We start from the raw sequence: 21,997 nt of genomic DNA, 5'->3' as shown, positions 1-21,997 counted from the left end.
AATCAATGCCTCTTAATGAAAGTATTCAACCACCTTAACTTTTAATGGCCACATGATAGCTTCGTAAGAAGAGTAAAAGCTGACTGGTCACAATTATAACTATTTCATGTTCTTGGCTCTACGGATTAATCATCTTTCATACAAACATCAAGTATTGATCATTTCGATCACCTAAGCTAATGGGCCTCACACTAGTGACAAAATCTTGAACCAACCAATGTAAGAGTTCAAAGTTCCTAGATTAAATCTTATATTCATGACAAATTCATACTCCTAGGTGGGGTAGTGGTGAAGATACAATGATACCAAGTTGAATTTTGATAATAAAGATTGTCCATTTTGACTTAAGTTAGTCCCTTCAAACATGATGGCCATGCATCTTATCATAGAGTATCCACATATGTTTTACACATCTATAAAATTATAGTTAAATAAGGTACTAAAATCTAGGAATTGCAACTTTCCTTGGTTAACTAAATCCTAATTAAGGACTATCAAAGATTCACTCCTAAACTAACATATATCCATATGAATTCAAGATGACATTAAAATAATAAGGCATGTCATCTTCTCACCATGGGATTTATGGTCAACATAATCTAAGTTACACGAGAACATCCCTGTTTTATACATATGGGTGGTAGATTAGGGCTCATATTGATTTTTCATGAAATATACTCCAACATTGAATGATTCATATATATATATATATAGGTAATGAACTTAAACTATACTTCTGTATATAGTGTTTTAGAGAAACATAAACTTTTATAGTGTATAGATCACCACGGGAGAAGGTGTAATTATGATGAATTGAATTACTCAAACTCTTCTTTTTATAAATAAGTTCTGGGTACCTTTACTTGCACCTGTACAGAAAAAAAAATATCTTCTCCCATTTGCAGCTTTCTTAAATGTTTAAAGGTGTGGAAAATAAAGCTTCATCCTCACTGTTTATATCAAACATAACTTTCTATTTAAGTATGTGATTTAAATTAAGCATAAAATATAAATTTATTGTAATGATTTTTTTAAAAAGCTTAATATGTTAATTAAACTAGATTTTTGAAAAATCCTTTAAAAATAAAAAATAAAAAATTGGCTGCATCTCCACCTAGAAATTCAATAAGAACCAAGCACCCCAGTACAAGCAAATCAATATTTCCAAGCCTAGTCACAGCTGTTACGCATACTCTGTTGTATTTGATGCTTGAAATCAGCATTCCCATGTACAGTTTCTTGAGGAGGCGCGAGTGCGTTCTTCTTATAACAACTGATTATATAAATAAATGCAAGGTACCACAACTTGGGCTTTCTACTCATCATGTGGGCCACACCCTCGGAATCAATGGACAATTGACGGTATAAATCTGCATTTAAGTGTAGCCCTTCCTTATTTCTGAAAAGCCTGGTTTTTGTTGTCGGCCCACCGATTTCTGGTAGTAATTGCTACAGAAGCACGTCGCCTGAAAAGAGAGTACGGCACCACTAGTTTTGGTACATGTATTTATGGTACGGTACCATGAATTTTGGTACATATGTTTTTATGCAATCATCGCTCTAGATAAAAATATCTCGAGAATTACAGCATCTGAGGGGCCAGTAAACCATTGTTACAACATCTCGAGAATTACCATATCTCATTATTAAACTGCATATACTCGTATGATTCTGTACAGCTGAGACCGTCGTTATATGCTCTATACGGTTTATCTGATAGCCCCTATAGTAGACTTTAGATTTCAGAGAGAAAAAAAAAACATTAAATACTTCTAGTTTAGGTAATTAATTTGAGCTAGTATCACTTTTGCTTATAGATTTGTGTAGCCTTTGATCTATGGGCTTGGAATTTGTCTAGGGAAAAATATGACAAGTCCTTGAGTCAGCTTCATGGTCAAAGAAGTCAATAAAGCAATGACTTGGACTTGTTGGGTGCCGAGTTTGAATAAAGTCCAAAGCCCTAAAACGCTGAATGAAGAGATGTAGATCGGATCGTGAGACGCCTAGCTTCACTGTAGCTTGAATGTCCTCAGCCAGAAAGCAAAACCTCTAAGAGATGATGTGCACCTTAAGGCTCAATCAAAAACTGCACAGAGAAAAGCCCAAATTGACCTACGAAGAGTTGGCCCTAGAGTCGCCTTAGCTTTAGTTTGACTCATAAATTGGGTCGGCTAATAAAGTGGGTTGGGCAATAAAGTGGGCGGAGATTAGCCATAAAATTTATCTTGGCACGACCGTGTTAAAGAGAAAGAGTTGGCTAAATTCCTACTCGAGATTTTCAGGAGATAAAGTTGTAAAATCTCTGAAAATCTAGGAGTATGAGATCAATTCTAATTACGGAAGCCTTACGATGCATGACCATTATAAATACAGAGATTTTCATAGTAAAAGGTATGCAAAAACTCTCACTCTAAAACTTTTACTCAAAGACTTAGTTCTAACTTAAGCACCAAAAGGTTTCCTGGTAAAGCGAGGATCACCTTTCTCCTTCTTCCCGTGCAGGTCCAAGGGTTAGTAGGGGGGCGAACCAAAAACAGTATTAACAGAATTCCTATGGATATTTTCGAGCCATTCTTCATGTTTTTGAATCCTATTAGATCAACGGTTTAGATCATTAAAAAAATGCGGCTTAAAACATGAAATCTTGCACATCTCATCAAGCGGTACTTCTTTGATAATAATGAAAGATTTATTTAATTACATAGGGCTGCGGCAGGCGGACGCGGTAAAGCCCTTCCTAGGAAGTTCCTGCGCTGTTGGGGCCACCGTGATGTTTGTATGGAATCCACCGTGTACATCGGTTTTGTGAGCTCATTCCAGGCTATGAGAGTAAAATTGAGCAGGATCCACGACTCAAGTGGGCGGTTATGAGGAAAAGATGGTTAGGGAAATTCATACCATTGATACCTCCCTGGTTCTACAGTGATGTTTACATGCCATCCATACCGTTAATAACTTCATTCATATTGGGATGAACTGAAAAAACAAATATTAGAATGATTCAAAACTTCTGTGGCCCACGAATATTTCAACTGTCGAAATTCAATTCTCACATTTTCGGCCCACTTGAGAATTAGGTACAGTTCATATTTGTCCTCATGTCGTAGAATGAACTCACAAAACGGATGGACGGAAAGGATTTCTTAAAATCATCACAGTGGGCCCCACCTAGGTTCCCAGCGCAGGAACATCCTTTCGCAGGAAATCCGCGTCCGCGGCAGGCGGCCAAAAGGTACGATTGGAGAAATCAAGCATACCGATCTAGTACAGATGCAGCCAAAAGTATCTACTGCAGCGTTGCCTTTCTGTACATGTAGAAGGGAAGCGTAATAGGTGTTACCCTTACCATGAGGGGCCTAGATTGATGAATATGTTATATATCCACGCTGTCCATCCGTTTTTCCGGATCATTTTAGATCATGATAACAAATTTTAAGAGGATCCAATTCTCAGGTGTACCACACCATTGGAAAATGTAATGAATAAACATTAAAAACTTATCGCGGGCCAAAAAAGTTTTGGATTAAGCTGATCTTTATATTTTCTGTCCACCCAGGTCTGGTGGACCTTATCAACGGGATGGATGGAAAATAAAATTTACAGTGGGCCTTAGGAATCTTTTAATGATAGGAGTTCCATCAGTGTAGTCTACTTGAGAATTAGATCCGCTTAATTTTTTGCACCACTTCCTAAAATGGGTTGGAAAAACAGACGGACGGAGTGGATATACGACAAAGAGTAACGGTGGGTCGCACGGGTGTTACACGGGTAGTACCTAATCCATTCCTATTTGGAAGAGTAAAACTATCCAACTGAGCGGTTCGTAGATAGTCCGCTTCAATTTGGAGGGAGAGCCTTGTTGGTCGTCCAAATTAGCTAGAGAGGGCATCCATGGCTCGGATGTATGCTGCATGATATATGTGATCTGGACCGTTCATTCTTTAGGCCCCACCATGGATGGAGAGTAACCTGTAAATTATACAAATTCAATAATCCTAGGTCGGGTGGTTAGAAATTCGTCCAATCTAGTGGTCAATATCAAATGGGTTTTTCCTCCAATCAAAAGCTAGAATGGTGTATTGCCTATGTTTTTGAATGATTATGCAAATGAACGGTCCAGATCTAACACATGAGTACCAATTATACTGAGATCAAGTTCTTGATTACTAAACTAGATATTAGCAATTTGCACCGGATTTCTTAGATTCGAACTAAATCACACGCACCACTTGGCTGTGCTGGAAGAAATACGTCTGCTTGACATCAATTGTTTCGTTGTTTTGCAAGTGGGCCACACAGCAGATCACCTATCACAACCCTACGAATCCGAACAAATAAAAATGCACGCGTCGGATCTTTGCGAATTGCGAGTTATAGACACCCCTTCAGTTCTGAAAAATGGGCCCATGGTTCAGTAATCCAGGCCAATAGCGTGTCTACTCTTTGAGGGAGCATTCGAACTAAAATAATCCGCGTTGTTAGATCCCAACAATCTAATATTACGATGATTTTCTGTTGGATGTGAATCGTTGTTGTAGTTCTCATCTGCTGTAGGTTAATTGGAAGGTTGTGATTATTTCATCAGGGAGATTTTTGACCAATAATCCATCCAGATAGGGAAACAACCGGCCAATGGTCTGGATCGTCAAACCACGGGTCCCACTTGTCAGAATTTGAAGATTGGGTATACCATTCAAAGGTGCAGGCCCCGTATCGCATACATGCATGTTACACGAAATTCACATCGTTGGCATCTCACCCGACACACTTTCGAAACTCAAAATCTTAATTGCAAACGTCCCTCATGATATCCGGAACAGAATCCCTCGATAAGAACCACTTAGAGGGCGTTTGGCAGAACCAAATGTCATGAAATTTCATGATATTCTACACGGAATTAGACTGATTCGTCATGCTAAAATAAAAGAATCATGATTTAAAAAAAAAAAAAAAAAACCTAACGTACCCTTATGAAAATTACATGAAATTTAACTCAATTTTAAGTTGCAATTGCATTTCGATGGATTTTCTAATTTCATGATTTGTTATCCAAACGGGTCCATGCTATTCTGATAATTCCCAAGTCAACAGTCAATGCCGCATTTTTCCAACCTTGCATCAAATTAATATGAGAAAGGAATTACATAAAAGGTGATGTGGTTCACACTTCATGGAATTCCATGGTGTGTAGTGCGCACGTGCCAGTTTGTGTTCTTGGCCGTCCTGTAGATGGGCCATAAACCCAATAGAATAATAAATTGGCTATATGATAGATATCCAAATCACAGGACCATCATGGATGGTCGGTTCAAAGTCGACATGGTTAGGTTTGTCCATTCACCATGATTTTTGGACCACTGATCAATGTGCCCCCATGTGGTGGGCGACCAGATCAACGTCTGGATTACTATACACATTTGCCCTGTGGATTAGATGACACGTTATAGCACTACGACGAAGCGTGCATCTCGTAATAGTATCAGCATGAAGGAAAAAGAAACACAATGGTTATCCATTTGGGACCCACACCACTTGGTTAATGGCAGATAAATGTTATAATGGCGCGTGCTTTTAAAAGTTCGGTGAGTCATCCCCACCGTACATGTGATAAACATGTATGCTGATTAGGATCTTTGATCTGGTGGGCCAGGGTTGACCAGTTATCAGAAAAAAATCAGTAATTCGACTGTTATGACTGTTCAATTACGGTAAGGTCTCGCCCACTACTAGTTGTCAATGCAACTTGTTTGGTTGTGGGGCCCACTTCCGTGTGTGTATGGCATGCAACTAATCTAATGTAGTGGCACCGTAATGAAAATGGGATGCCACAAAAATCATGATGATCGGAAACAATCAAGTGGGCCACCAGGTGAATTTCAAGGTTTTTGAGTGGATGTCCATTGTTATCTATCATGTGGCCCAGAGGATGATTGGATCAGCATTTTTTTTAGGCCATCTAATTTTTATGATGGGAAAACTATATTGGATGGATTTGATGTCATAAAAACACCACGGTGGGCCCCACATGAAGCTAGTTGGACATTTTTTCATCTTCTAGTATATTGGTACTAGACCTTCCTATCAATTATGACTCTGTAGCGTTTCCTTCCTTTTTTGTGCCAAATCATCTGTATTCTAGGCCACTGATCGGATGGCTACAGCAGTCCCACCTGGATGGTCTACTCACATAGGGTCTACCAAAGCAATCATCTTCATCTCTGTACATAAGTTCTTTGTACGGGAAAGATATTTTGATATACTCCACGTGGAATTCCATGATGCGCGCTTCCTCATAGGAATAGCTACGGTACGTTCGAGTTAGTTTCCTGTTTGTATTAGTGGGGCTTCATGGTTCATTGATCTAAACCGCTGGTATGATTGGCCCAGTTTCCATGGCCCATTCACAAAAAAATTGCAGATGGGAAAAATTCTAACCATGCAACACGTGGCCACAAAATTAACCGTTAAATACCAAAACAGCAAAAATTTAAGCAAAGGTCCAAAATTTCAATGGCTAGGATCTTTCCATTTGGAATTCCTTTTGTGTTTGAACATCAAAATTGGCTATCTCATCAACGGCTTGGATTACATAACCACGATCCAAATTCATAAAACAAGCATGCGGTGGAAACATTTTATCTTAATTCCATACGCGTGTAGGAGCCGAAGACATCCACGCGCGTGCACATGTGTCTCAATGTGATACATGTGTAAGGCCTTGGGTGAGCTACTTTGCTCAGATCTACTGACATAAAAATCAGGCCATTTCACACCTCAGGTGGGCCACAGCATATCAACATAAATGAATTGCTAGATGCAAATTTACCGTCAGTTTACTTTGTACGACTATGGCCCACCTGAAGATTGTACTGTCTGATTTTTTCAGGAAGAAGCCTCGTTCATATTTGCACGTGCCGCCTGTAAATGTGTACGGGTCTACACGCGCGCGCTGTATCTTACATCAAACAGCAACTTGCAAGTGTACACGTTTAACATGTGGAAGCAACACACACGTGTACCTTATCAAAGCCCCTCAAGTCACATTAAGGGAGGTTCAAAATCGACAAAGAGTAGTTCGGATACTACGTATACATGCGGCCCACCTGATGAATGAGTAGTAACAAATCATATATTTGGGATATTTGAGACAAAGCATGTAAACGGCGAGGATTGCATGATGAAAACGCTCCCATCTGGCATACACGCAGTTTTGTTCCCTGTCTGATTTACAAAACGCTCCACGTTGCACCGTTGAAATGGGATTTGTCGGTTTGGTGGGGTTCTGTTTTGTGCCTACCCAAACGCACTAGAAATCCTTCCTTTTACTTTATTTTCACCAAACCCTTTTTTTTTTAATCTTAAGCTTTCCACTAATCACCTTGTTAAGTGCACCGGTAATGATTAACGCTCGGATTTTGACGCCCGCATCACTTTGGAAAAATTCGGTATATGTTTCTATCGTCCTCTACACGTGGGCCCATTTCCCCCTTTTCTCGGATAAGCATGAACGCGTTCCCATTTCGAAACACGTGCACATCTACGCATTCTTAACCATTGATGTGTACACGCGTGAGATCAAATCTTTTAAGACTCTGTTGTGCTTATCTATACCGTTGTGACGGAGGAATGGTTTGGCTACGTAGTTAATCGATTTTCTCCATTCAGATTGTAAATGTGGCCCACTTTAAGAGTGATAAATCCTGATTCTAAAGCCCATGGACGAAAATGATGGGGACCACACGATGGATGGATTAGATCTCTTATAAGTCGTTCAAGTTCTAACATTTATTCGCACGATGGATGCCGACTCCGAGAGTGAAAAGCATTACCAAGTGTGAAATTTGATGCATGCGTCCGTCAAACCAGTATATCCGCGACGTGTACTCGAGCGAGTACGCTTCATTTGGATTTGGTTCTCATGCGTGCGAAATTGGCATACATGCTTAAGATCCAAGCCACTCATAAGTTGCTAGATGCTCTAGATCAAGATCAGAACAGTGATCTAACTTGAAAGGCCAGAAATCTAGGTTGTAATTGGGAATTTATTCAATGTATTTGGACCGTCCAATTTATTTGAATTTTCAATTTCACCCAATACACAGAGTGGCCATTGTTTTGTCCAGGGATTCTGAACATTGAAATCCTCCTGTTGAACGGCTTAGATCTTATAATCTCTCCTCGTGTTGGCTCATGTGAGAGCCTATTACCAAAACGTGCACGCTCGAATGCGCTTCTCAGGGGTCATTAACGCCGTTGGGAATCTTTTTCCCAGTGGAAGTGCGGCCCACCATTACACTCAGACGGGAAACCCCTTTTGGACGGGGCAAGTGCATTGGATACTCGATAGCGCACCGGCACGAAGTCGCTCAACCCTCACGTGACATGCATGTGGCACGCGGGAGACCGCACGTGACTGTTAGAATTGGTGCTTTTCAAGTTATACAACAATAGCCCACATCATCCGTTAGACCACTTTTTACAGCTCAGCTTACCCTCATCACAACAGCCGATCCTAACTGTTCACCTAGTGGGCCCCATCTATGACTTGTTTTCACCCATAAAACATATAAATATTTGAGTTTCTCTCGTTTGATGCCTACTCTTTTTTAATTAAAAGGGGAACGTGTATCGGGTTCTACCCTCACCGGTACTTAGAGACGGAAGCTCTTCTCAAGCGCTCTGCACCATGGATTTGAGAAGGTTTGAGGGAATTTGTGGGGATTTCAGATTTACCGGTAGGTTTGGCACCATAAAGTAATAGGAGTTTCAAATATAAGAGATTTCAAATCCGCGATAAACACTTGAATTACATCTAAAATCATTTCAAGAGTTGCATATATAACATGTTTGATACTAGACTATATAATTCATCGGGTACATCGCTAAATTATGATATCTTAAAGCAATTAGATTATCAATTGCATCACTATAATTACTTTAATATGATGATATGCACTGTTTTAATATTAATCATGTAAATCAATAGTTAAAAATCATTGGTTAGTCATTTAGATGTGATCTTGTGCTCCTGGCTCATTCGTGACTTAGAATTTCATTATTTTTATACTAAGTATATATTTCAATGCACTTGTTACAACCATTATATCAAACATTATATATATATATATATATATAAATTAAAGATATTAAAATTAATTTAGTAACTAAATTCAAATCCTTATAAGTATACTTATGCATAACTACTTTTTGATAAGAGGGGATTCTAAATTCTGAATGCCAAACACAATGTGAGGATTCCATATCCAAGGGTTTTAAATTAAGGTATTCCTAATATGAGGGGTTTGAAATTCACGTTCCCCGAAAGGCCTTATATATATTTTCATCCATGCTGTTCATCTATTTCTATAATCATTTCAGGGAATGAGCTCAAAAAAGAAATAAATCACAAACTCAAGTGGATTACACTATACAGAGTGGTAGGAATTGAACTCCTACTGTTGGAAACTTTTTAAGGTTTGTTGGGGACAAAAGATACAGAGTTCGGAGACTCGGACTTAATGCCTCGGGTCGCCAAAGGATGTGTCAGATCCGAGGCATGGTTCACTAAACTGAGACAGAAGTTAAGTCGGTTCAAACGACACATCAGCAATCCGGGCATACATCGGGCCGATCTTCTTATCAGATCGGCCAGCGCAAGATAAAGCCTCACCCCGAATATCTAGGGATAAGATTCCCGACCCCGAAGCTTACGGGATCGGATGAAGACTGGAGATGGGCACGATCCCATCTCCGTGATATCAGGAGAGGATCCCGCACACGATATCAGGAGGAGAATCCTCGTACGATTAAATGCTCCAACAGCTATAAAAGAGGAACTTCCATCGTCTTGTGAGGGAGAAAAAAATTCTTTCTCAAAACCCCTCAATACATTTAGACCCAGAATCCGGGCCTGACTTTGGCATCGGAGGGTCCCCTGCTCAAGTCAGAGTCTCCTTTGTCCTCTTTCCGTGCAGGTATACGAAGGTCTAAGAGGACGAACCAGATTTTTGCATCAACAGTTTGGCGCCGTCTGTGGGAACCGTACAAAAAAGCCATCTCATATTTCTATATTGAATTCCATGGTGATGACTAGAAGGACGGTCCCAGAAGAAGATTTGAACCAGATTGCGATTACAGGGCCAGCGGGTCCAGTCGCGATCCCCGCAGCCCAGAACCCACCTAACAACCGCCAACGAGGAGCGACCAGAATAAGCAACAATCAGCGGGGTCGCAACGATGGGCGATTGGACCAGGAGGTTTAAGAAATCCGGTCTGATATGAATATGATGAAGCAGATGCTGGAACGAATGTATCAGCAGCAAATGCAGCCACTCCGGCATCCTCAAGGGGAGACAGCGCACGTACCGACTGCGGCGGTTGATCCTCAACCTTCCGCGCCGCAGTCTTTTCGGCCGAGCCAACCCTAAGGCGAATCAGAACCATCTCCAGCGCAGTCGGCCAACGCTTCCCTGCCCCCGACCGATATTCGACACGAGATAGAGCGAAGAAGGCGCAACCGCCCTTCCATGGAAGACACGACAGAGAGCAGTGAACCTTGAAAAATCGATATTCAAAATTTTAAAAGAGAAGTGCGGGAAGAAATGGCGAAAGAGATGGCGGACATGAAGCATGGCCAGAATATGTATTCGACCAGATCCGAGGCAAAGGCGTCCCCCTTTGTGGACTCGGTAATGAAGGCTCGGTTGCCCGAGAGGTTTCGATTACCTCAAATCACTTCTTTCACCGGCAAGACCGACCCGACGGAGCATATCGAATGCTTTAGAACCTATATGGAGCTCCACGATGCCTCGGATGCAGTAATTTGTCGGGCCTTTTCTCTTACATTGACCGATGTAGCTCGACTGTGGTTCAAACAGTTGAAACCAAAGTCCATCAGCTCATTCGTTGAGCTGAGCGAGGCCTTCCTCACCAACTTCATCGGCGAAAAAAAGAAATTGAAGCCCCCTGCACATCTGAACAACATAATTCAAAAGCAGGGAGAGCTATTGAAAGATTATATCAAGCGTTTCAATTTCGAATCCCTTCAGGTTCGAAAACATTCAGAAGAAACGGCTCTCAATGCGCTCATGCAAGGAGTTAGAGATAAGCCATTCATGGCATCTCTAGACAAAACTCCGCCCGATACTCTGGCAGAATTTATAGCACGGTCGGATAAGTATGCAAACGCCGAAGAAACGCGAATTCTGCGTGAAACTAAAACTTTGGTCAAAGAGTCGGCCAAAAAGGAAGCCGACTTGGCCGGAGGAAGGAAACGCAAGGATGATCAAGCGCATGATGAGCGAAGGTCAGGCAAACGACCAGATCGAAGATTTTCCACATATACCCCCCTGAACAAGACTCAGGAACAGGTATTGATGGAAATCAAAAGCGAAGGCTTTGTCAACTGGCCCAGTAAGCTCAGGAGTAATCATAATCGGCGGGACAAGGATAAATACTGCCATTATCACCGTGATCACGGGCATAACACAAGTGATTGCCGTCACCTAAAGGAAGAGATCGAACGACTCATAAAGGACGGCCGACTCAAAGAACATGTGGTTAAAGCTGGGGTAGCTGAGGGACGTCCGACCGAGAGTCAGCCTATGGAAGAAATCCGGACAATTATCGGCGGTCCGCGAGGTGGGGGCGACTCAAACAATGCTCGAAGAAATCATGCGAGAAAACTTAGTCAGCCTAAGTCCGAGCTTATGATTATAGATCGGCCACCGAAGGAGAAGAAAAGAGAAAGATATTGCATTTCGTTCACAGAGGAAGATGCTCGAGGTATCTATCACCCCCACGATGACGCATTGATTGTCACCCTGACTATCGCTAACCGAAAAGTGTTCCGGATACTCGTCGATACGGGGTCATCTGCAGACGTGTTGTTTACTCAGGCATTCGACAAAATGGGGATCGAACGATCCATGCTACGCCCAGTTCGGACCCCATTAATCGATTTTTCCGGAGGACAAGTACTGCCCGAAGGGATTGTCTCGTTACCACTCACTGCTGGTAGTGCCCCACATCAGACGACGATGATGGTTGAATTCTTGGTCGTCGATCAACCCTCAGTATACAACGCAATACTCGGTCGACCTTCATTGAGTCTCCTCCAGGCCGTGGTATCCACATACCATCTTTCACTGAAATTTCTGACTGAGTCGGGAGTAGGAATTGTCAAAGGAGACCAGCAAGATGCGAGGCGTTGTTACATGATAGCTGTAAAGGGAACCTCCGACAAAAGTCTGATCAACATATCAACGATCGAATCATTGGACACTCGGGGCAAGAGTCATGAACGAGGGCAGCCGGTCGAAGATCTTATCTCAGTCCCCTTGGTCGAAACAGATGGATCCAAGACGGTACGAATTGGCTCGTCTTTACAGTCCCCCTTGAAAGAAAAGCTGATAGCCCTGCTCCATAGGTACGCCGACGTATTTGCCTGGTGTCATGAAGATATGCCCGAGATCGACCCCTCTGTGATGACTCACCGACTCAACGTCGATCCGTCATATCGACCGATCCGACAGAAGCGACGACCGCTCGGCCCTGAACGATACGCCATCATTGAAGAAGAAGTCAACAAACTCCTCCAGGCTAATTTCATAGAAGAAATACACTATCCAGAATGGGTCGCGAATGTCGTGCTTGTAAAGAAATCCAACGGGAAGTGGCGAGTCTGTATTGACTATACTGACTTAAATAAAGCCTGCCCGAAGGATAGCTTTCCGCTTCCGAGGATAGACCAGCTAGTAGATAGTACCGCCGGACATGAGCTCCTTAGCTTCATGGATGCATATTCAGGGTATAATCAAATTGTAATGCATCAAATAGATAAATCAAAAACTACCTTTGTCACCGACAAAGGCCTTTATTGTTACCGAGTGATGCCATTTGGTCTGAAGAATGCCGACGCAACTTATCAAAGATTAGTTAACAAAATCTTTGCTCGGCTTATAGGCCGAACCATGGAAGTATACATTGACGACATGCTCGTCAAAAGTATACATGCGGCAGATCATGTGAATGATTTGGAAGAAATGTTTCTCATCCTACGGAAGTTTCGGATGAAGCTGAATCCGAGTAAATGTGCTTTTGGGGTGGGCTCTGGAAAGTTCCTCGGTTTCTTGGTTAGTCAGCGAGGAATAGAGGCAAACCCTGAGAAGATAAAGGCTTTGATTGATATGGAATCCCCTAAAACCATTAAGGACATCCAAAGGTTGACTGGATGAGTCGCAGCACTTAATCGGTTCCTGTCCAGAGCCACGGATAAATGTCTCCCTTTCTTCAAACAGTTAAAAGGAAGACAAACAATGGGTTGGACGGAAGAATGTGAAGCGGCATTCCAACAATTAAAATCATATCTCGGTTCTCCACCTCTCTTATCAAAACCCGAATCAAGGGAGTCCCTGCTCCTTTACCTAGTAGTATCCGAGGCAGCGGTTAGCTCGGCTTTGATATGAGAATCCGAAGGAAAGCAACTGCCGGTTTATTACGTCAGCAAAGCGTTATTGCCAGCAGAAACGAGATACCCAAGCTTGGAAAAAGTGACCTTGGCTTTAATAACTTCCTCTCGCCGACTCAGGCCGTATTTCCATGCCCATACCATCATCGTGATGCCCGATCTTCCGCTTCGCCAGGTATTACAGAAACCAGAAGCTTTCGGCCGACTCACGAAGTGGGCTATCGAACTGAGTGAGTTTGACATTCAATACAGACCGAAGGTAGCAATCAAAGGGCAAGCCGTAGCTGATTTTATTGCCGAGGGAACACCACCAACCGAACTCCCGGTCAACGATATGCCAAAAGATGTTTCAGTCCCAACAACAACCGCTCCCCCGACCCTACCCTGCCCTATTCCCTGGAAACTGTTTGTCGACGGTTCTTCCAACTCGAAGGCAAGTGGGGCTGGGGTTATGCTGGAAACCCCCGATCATACCTATATACAGTATGCCTTATGACTTGGATTCCAAGCGTCGAACAATACAGCAGAATATGAAGCATTGTTACTCGGCCTCCGACTCGCTGCTAGCATGGGAGTCACGCACCTAAGTGTTTTCAGCGATTCTCAGTTGGTTGTTAATCAAGTTACCAGTGTATACCAGACACGGAAAGACCAATTGAGAGCACACATGGAGAAAGCGAAAGAACTTATCAATGGATTTCAACTCTGTCGTGTCACTCGGATCCCTCGTACAGAAAACGGCAAAGCCGATTTATTAGCAAAGCTCGCCTCCGCCGATGAAGATGATATACCCAGGTCCGTCCCTGTCGAATACGTTGATAAGCCGAGTATAAATGAACCAATTAGCGAGGCCGTCAATACAATCGACTCGGAATCATCTTGGATCGATCCAATCTGCCAATACCTTGACAAGGGAAAGCTGCCTGAAGATCGTGCCGAGGCTCGACGAGTTAAGATCCGAACCTCCCGTTACACCATACTCAACGGAACCCTCTATAAGAAAGGTTACTACGCTCCGTTGCTGCGGTGCCTCAAACCCAGTGAGGCGAACTATGTATTATGTGAAATCCATGAAGGAATCTGCGGAAACCACTCTGGAGGGCGATCTCTCGCCCACAAGGTCCTACGACAGGGATATTATTGGCCCACTATCCAACACGACGCTCGCAAGCTCGTCAAAAAATGCGACAAATGTCAACGGTTCGCGGCAATTCCGAGGCAAGCCCCCGAGGCACTGACGCCGATGACTGGTCCCTGGCCCTTCGCACAGTGGGGTGTCGACATCATAGGTCCACTCCCTATGGAAAAAGGTCAGACCAAGTTTGCTGTGGTAGCAGTTGATTATTTCACGAAGTGGGCCGAGGTAGAGCCATTAGCTAAAATAACCGATCAGAAGATCACCGAGTTTGTATGAAAAAATATTATCTGCCGATTCGGAGTACCCCGTACCATTATTACAGACAATGGAAGGCAATTTGATAATAGGAGCTTTCGCGAGATGTGCGACAACCTCGGAATCAGAAACGTCTATTCTTCACCTCATCATCCTCAAACTAACGGACAAGTTGAGGCGGTTAATAAGATTATCAAGCAACATCTTCGGACCAAGCTTGACCGAGCCAAAGGAGCATGGGCCGAATAGCTCTCGAAAATTCTTTGGGCATACCGAATTACAGCTCGAACCGCCACAGGAGAAACTCCCTTTTCACTCGCGTATGGCTCGGAAGCCGTCACTCCCGTTGAAATCGGATTACCTTCGGCTCGAATCACTTCGTTCAATGCGGAAGAAAATGAAGAACTCCTTACACTCGGGCTCGACCTTCTGGACGAACAAAGGGAAGTGGCGCGGTTGCGCACGGAGGCACGGCAACGACAAGTGGCTCGGTTCTACAATACTTGAGTTAAGATTAGGAGGTTTCGAATGGGAGATATGGTTCTCCGAAAAGTATTTTCCAATACCAAGGAATTTGGATCGGGTACGTTGGGACCCAATTGGGAAGGACCCTATATCGTCTCGGGCACCATTCGACCAGGAACGTATCGGCTAGAAGATCTAAACGGACAATCATTGCTTCATCCTTGGAACGCTGAGCACCTCAAGATTTACTATCCTTAGCTCGGTACTCAATGTTTAAAGACTCTGAACTAAGAAAGATTAAAGCCAAGTCAAATGAATAAAACTAAGTGTTTTCTTTCATTCATCAACCACATGTGAGTACAACATGTGAATACATCGATTTTAAAAAAAAAAACACAAGGGGCCCTGGTTACTGTCCTCCGGTAGGAACGGTACCCGAAGCATTCTCGCATGTACCGGCCTCATCCCCAGCAGTGACTTCAGCAGCGGCGTCCGGATTCTTGGATTCCGAGGCTCCTCCACCCTCGATTTCTGAGAGATCAAGGTCAGGAAAAGATTTCTTTATGTCTTTGACACATTCCAGAAATCCTCTTTGGAACAAGCGATCCCTCTCATCCTCGAACTCCGCTGACTCAAGGAAAGCTTGGACGGCTTGGTCCCTAGCCTTCTCAGCCTCCCGAGTCTTCTCGTTGGCCTGCTGAATATGCCCCGCCGCCTCAAGCTTAGCCCGAGCCAAGTCATCTGCACAAGAAGCATGGACTGCGAGAACTCGTCGGTTCTCTTCTTCAGCTCCGGAAAGGAGAGCCAATACCCGAGTAACCTCGGCTTGCGCTTCATCAAGGGCTCTCCTGGAGAAAGCCGCCTCTGCTTTTGCGTCTTCGGCAGCTTTCCGGGCAAGGGCCGCCTCGCCTATCAGAACGCCGACCCGAGTTTCGGCATCCTCGCGTCGCCCTTCGGCTTCCGACAGAAGAGTCTGCAGCCGATGAGTCGAAGATAACTCTTTGCTGGCCTTAACCAAGCAGGAAGCGAGTTCAAAAAGCACCCTTGCTGCATGGCCGATGGTTTGCGATGAAGGAGCGTTGTAGAGACTGATAAACTCTTTTTCGCTCCCATGGGCTAAGGCCCAGGGAACCATCCCCGACACCACCTTCCGCAGGATGGACGGCCCTTCTTGGTTCGTTCCCTCCCCTCTGGAAGATGCAATCCTCGTCTCTTCTTCCCCTCTGGAAGACGCAGCCCTAGTCTCTTCCTCCTGTCTCGGAACATCCGTCGTAACGTGTCCCAAGTTGGGTGCCGCCTGAGGTTCCGAGGCTGCGGGCACCGTCACTTCCACCCTTTCTTCCGGGTCAGAAATTACGACGACAGTAGGGGCAGAAGAACTCGCAGGCTCCTTCTCCTTCCGCACCACTCTTTGTCTCTTCGGCGGCCGAGGCTCCGACAGAAGAACTGATCGCGGAGGAGCCTTTAACTTCGAAACCGCCCTAAGAGGAGGACGAGCTCCAGTCATTTTCGAGGGGGCCGATTCGGGAACAATCCTGAGATGGGGTCGAGCTTCGGGCAAATCTAAAAATAATAATAAAAAAAAAACCAAGTCAGGAAAAATTCAGAAGATACATGAAGATATATTTTCAATTATCTGTGACGGCCGAGTCTAGACCTGCGAGATGAAGACGCTCCGGCTGTAAGAGCACCTTCCAGGACCTATCTGCCGGATCCAACGTCCTCAACTCTTTGATCCGAGCTGAAGCACTGGAGCCGAGCTTTTGCCGCTTCTTCGGAATATCTGCCAGACACAAGCCCGTCAGACTCAGAATATTATAAAAATAAAGAAGGGCAAGAGAGAAGACCCAAGTCACCTGCTCTCTGGAACGCCCGAGGAACACGAGCCTCGCTGGACCCGGACTCAGCCGTCTCCCAGCGACCACAGGCCCAAAACCAACGTTCTCTCCAATGTTTGTTGGAAGTGGGAGAGTCAGTTATTAGGGAGCCTCCTTCGCCTCGCCAAGCAGCGAAGATATAAAAGCCGGGGTAGTTCGGGTTCACGCGCACTTGGTATAAGTGGAGAAATTCGTCGACTGTTAGCGGTGGCTGTTCCATCTCAGCCCACAACACTGCACACCCGAATAAGTTCCTCCACCCATTCGGAACTATTTGCCCCGGGGCAATCTGAATACGAGATAAAACTCCCCGAACGATGGCCTGAAGGGGCAGACGCAAGCCGCATTGCATCGAGACTTCGTATATCGCGACCGCCCCAGCAGGATGATGATCCGGCAAGTCATTCGGACGGGGGAGATAAGTGATAACCGATTCGGGGATGTGATACCCGATTCGGATTCTGTCTAAATCCGCCTCAGTTAAAACTGAAGGAACCGGGTCGCTTAGATCATCCCCCGATCCTTCTCCTTCAGACTCGGCGTGTGCCGACTTGTCAACAGGAACCGGCCCAGAGGTTCCCTCGGCAATCAATATTTCCTCTTCCTCCTCCTCTTCTTCCTCCACGCCCCTTGGAAAATTAGGCCTTCCCGGACGGGTTATTAAAGACGACCCACCACGAGAAGGATCAACGGAAGCAGGGCGCTCCGTCGGAGCTTCAGTGACCCTCTCAGAAAGAAAAGCAGCGTTCGCATCAACTGCTATCTCTGTCAGTAAGGAAGGCGATTCCGCAACATTCCAAAAACATTGCGCTTCGCCTTCATCTCCGGAAACTCCTTCCTGGGGACTTCGAGAACCTCTAGCCACCATTATCACTAAATAAAGAGGAAGGGGAGACTCACCGGAGGGAGGAAGGAAAATGAAAATGGCGAAAGGAGCCGCTGACAGTTAAGAAAGAGGAAAGGAAGAAGACGAAAGACTGAAAAAGCTCCAAAGAAAATGCAAAGCGGGAATGGCAGTAGAAGTTCGAAATGCGGGACCTCCACCATTTTATAAGATTGCCATGTGGCGGAAGCAATTAATGGGAAAATGATTCGACGCCTGCATCGACTCCCCCACTCGACACGTGGCGCACGTCGACTGACGACAATAATGCCCTTGCTACGTATCCAACCCTCATTGGCGGGGTGAGCGATTTGACGGCTGTCGGCGTATGCGATGTCAGAAATTGAACCGTCTCCCGTCAAAGGCGACACAGAATGCATTAAATGACTACTTATTGTCTCGGACTAAGTTATGAACCGACTCAAAACTCGCTACTCCTAAGTGTCATATGAAACACACGGAGTAAGGGGGCTTACTGTTGGGGACAAAAGATAAAGAGTTCGGAGACTCGGACTTAATGCCTCGGGTCGCCAAAGGATGTGTCAGATCCGAGGCATGGTTCACTAAACCGAGACAGAAGTTAAGTCGGTTCGGACGACACATCAGCAATCCGGGCATGCATCGGGCCAATCTTCTTATCAGATCGGCCAGCACAAGATAAAGCCTCACCCCGAATATCTTGGGATAAGATCCCCGACCCCGAAGCTTACGGGATCGGATGAAGACTGGAGATGGGCACGATCCTATCTCCGTGATATCAGGAGAGGATCCCGCACACGATATCAGGATGAGAATCCTCGTACGATTAAATGCTCCAGCAGCTATAAAAGAGGAACCTCCATCGTCTTGTGAGGGAGAAAAAAAAAATTCTTTCTCAAAACCCCTCAATACATTTAGACCCAGAATCCGGGCCTGACTTTGGCATCGGAGGGTCCCCTGCTCAAGTCATGGTCTCCTTTGTCCTCTTTCCGTGCAGGTATACGAAGGTCTAAGAGGACGAACTAGATTTTTGCATCAACAAGGTTTATTGTGATTTTTATATGCTATCCACTTATTCATGAGGTGAAGTAGACCTAGATGAAGGAAAAACATAAACATAGCTTGATCCAAAACTTATGAAGCTCCTATAAAGTTTTTAATGATAGTTACTTATATATATGGTGTGGCCCACTTGCACCTTCCATTTGCCTCTATTCTAGAAATTGATTTCTAAAAATGGATGAGCAACATGGATAAAACATATACATTATGCTAGCCCTATAAGAGCATCCAAGAGGATTTTCTTAATCGGTTACTACCCAGCCAGGACCTAGTTAGACATCCGTGCCTTCTATTTATTTTGAGATCATTTTAAAGTGTGAACCCAAAAAGGATACAAATCAAAGGCTCAAGTGGACCACGGGATGTGAATACAGAACACGAACCTGTTCATCATGGCTGGGTGCATGAGAATGTTAGACATTCCTGTAAAATCAGATCAATCCAACCATCACATGGGCCACTGTATTATTTTTAACTGATTTTGGATGGTTGTCTATTAGTTTTTAAGGAGGGTCTATCAGATTATGTATATGCCATGAGGTGATGATGATATCCTTAGAAACTAGTTCTACAAGATCATTAAGTGAGCCACTCCACATGAAAACAATAAAAGCCTATTAAAAAACCTCCAAATTCACAAGGTAGACCCATGAGATGGTAGGATCGCCAACTTACATTGTAAGATGGCCCAGCTAGATAGGTTGGGTTCCGTGAACATGAATTAAGAGCCCTACGCAGGCAACTTGCTAATATAAACTAACTAGCTTCAATTAATTTTCTTTAAACCATATAACAGTGAGCAGTTGATTGAACAGTGGGGATCGTACGTTTGGCAATGGAATCTCTATGCGAAGGTCAACCAGATGAACGATCTGGACCGAACTGATGACATGTTGGTGGGCCCTACCACAAAGTCTGGATAAGTGGTCTGGTGAATGGGGTCTCAGAGAGCAGCACCTCCTCTTAAATAATTTAACATTTTTAGAACATGCTACATGTGACCCCTCTGCAATCATCTTGCATTAAGTAATGCTCTGGAAAATGATATCTACACCCACCTTACTTATAGATACACCCATTCTTTCTGTTGTTGGTAAAAAGATAAGAGAAACCTTTTACTTGAAGCGGCATATGTTATAATAATCTTAAAAAAATTTAAAAAGGATGCTCCTAGGACCGGAGACCGGAGTCGTCTACAACAACTGATATACCAGCTGCATAAAACATCCAAGTTTTTTGCGGTCCATCATGTTGTATATGTAAATCCACTCCGTCCGTCAAGTTAGAAGAACTATTTTAGACATGCATAAAAAAGATCAGCCTCAGGAAAATTTCTATGGGCCACAAAAATGTGAACAATGTAAAATTACTCTTGAAGACTGACAAGTTCACCCCGTGTGGCTATCTTTAGTTATGGATCAAGCTGATTTTTGTATTTTCACGTAATCCTGGTGATTTACACTTGATTAACGGGTTTGATTAAAGATGCAAACTACGGCTATCCCACATAGAAACCTATGATTGGCATCCTATTCTCATTTTTCTTGTTGGTGTGGCCCACATGAGATGTGGATCTGGTTGAATTTAATTCCCAGAAAGTGGATTCGAGGATGGACCCTGATGGATGGAGTGGATTTATATCTAAAACTTCTAGGAAGTACAGGTGTTGTACGAGATTCAGGTCCCTGCTCTGGTGGGTGTAAGTAAGGGCTCGCACGCACGAGAAAAGATTAGCTGGCCAAGGACCCATGGTGCCCCTATTTTAAGGTACTTACTTAGCTGCTAGTTCACCACCGTTTTTGTACTGGTTGGATTTCATCCTTTTCAACATGGCATAAAGTGTATATCTATCCAGACCATCCAAACATTGGGGCGCATTGTGCATGAATCATTGCTTGGAAATCTCACTGATCGAGTGATCCTAACCATCCAATTTAGAGGCTGTCAAATGAATGGTTAAAGTAAAAAAGTTATCGGTCTAAGTCAAATCGACAAAATCACTAGTCCCTAAAATATGATCAGTGTGATTCTTGAGTCATGGTCTATTGGTACGGAATGCCTTACAACCGTGCCATACGTGTATTGTGGATGGATTATTACCATTTTTAAATGGTGGCAAACTATCATAAGAATTTACGCCATGCATCTATTATGTATGATGCATGCTAACTTATATTTTCAAAATACCCCCCCTCTCTTTCTCTCTGACTAACGCGCAGTTCATAATTTCTTTCTTAATGGGCATATTTCCAATGGAGAAATGATCTCGTGGGATGCGTGTATGGAAAACTTTCCATGCACCTAGTTGCATTTGGACTCTTGTCACCCACATCACCAATCTGAGCTGCTGATTAGGTCCCATCCACTCTTTACAAGAAAATCATAATGATCTGATGATCGAATCTTAGTCAGTGGTATGGAAAAATGGATGGACAAGATCACTCATAGAAGATAGATTTAATCACGGATTTTTAGGACCATTAGATCACTGTGTTTTTGGCATGTTAGTGGAAAAAGAATGGATTGAACCTAACGGACGACTAGGATAGGTAGGTGCACCGAATGATTTACATGAGATGATGGCACGTTGTAACTTGTAATGGTAATCTTATAACCGTAGTTGCTTAAATTGCACTTTTCTCCCTAATTTTATTAAACTCGCATCATCATGACTTGATAGTAAATTGCAGTTATTATTATTATTTTTTCCAATGTGCGTTTACTACGATTTGCTAAATTGTTGCGAAAATCATACTGAGTGGATGATCCCAGCCGTATGATTCATGGCTATCAATCAAATGGTTTAAAAGAAAATGCTTCTTGGTCCAAAATCAATACTAAGATCAGATGGTTTTAGTCTATGCTCTATT

The sequence above is a fragment of the Magnolia sinica genome, chromosome 4 (genome assembly GCF_029962835.1).
Source record: "Magnolia sinica isolate HGM2019 chromosome 4, MsV1, whole genome shotgun sequence".
Taxonomy (NCBI): Eukaryota; Viridiplantae; Streptophyta; class Magnoliopsida; order Magnoliales; family Magnoliaceae; genus Magnolia; species Magnolia sinica.
This window is presented reverse-complemented; position numbering follows the sequence as displayed.